The sequence below is a fragment of the Bison bison genome, unplaced genomic scaffold (assembly GCF_000754665.1).
Source record: "Bison bison bison isolate TAMUID 2011002044 unplaced genomic scaffold, Bison_UMD1.0 scf7180017864375, whole genome shotgun sequence".
Lineage (NCBI taxonomy): Eukaryota > Metazoa > Chordata > Mammalia > Artiodactyla > Bovidae > Bison > Bison bison.
In genome coordinates, this window is record NW_011494947.1 from 6,186,952 (window position 1) to 6,187,542 (window position 591).

A 591-nucleotide genomic window follows, 5' to 3' on the forward strand; every position below is an offset into this window, starting at 1 on the left:
AGCAAGGGGGCGGGGCTGTCTCCAAAGAGGGCGGGGGAGACGTCATGTTCCAGCGCAAGGGACTTCGGTCCTCGGCTAGGGAGGGAGCACGCGAAGGGGCGGGGGCAGGGGCGGGGGCGGGGCGGGGAACGCCCAACCAGGGAGGGCCAGTGGGATTTTCACCCACACCTGCTTCTCTGCGGGACTACCCTGGTGGTTAAGTGGCAGAGAACACGCCTGCCAATACAGGAGATGAGGGTTGGATCCCTGCGTGGGGAAGATCCCTTGGAGAAGGAAATGACAAACCACTCCAGTATTCTTGCCTGGAAAATGCCATGGACAGCGGAGCCTGGCAGACTGCAGTCCCTGGGGTCGCACGGAGTCGTGTTAGCGACTAAACAACAGTTGTTTCTTGGCAGTCGCTTCTTTTTCTTCTCCCCATTTAAAAACAAAGACCTCTATCTTTTCAATCACTTCAAGCATTTTTACAGTAATAGATTTAGGTAAGGATTTTTAACAGCAGAAGTTTAGTTACTTTAATCCCACTTAGTGTTTAGGTTCTGGAGAAGGCAATGGCACCCCACTCCAGTACTCTTGCCTGGAGAATCCCAT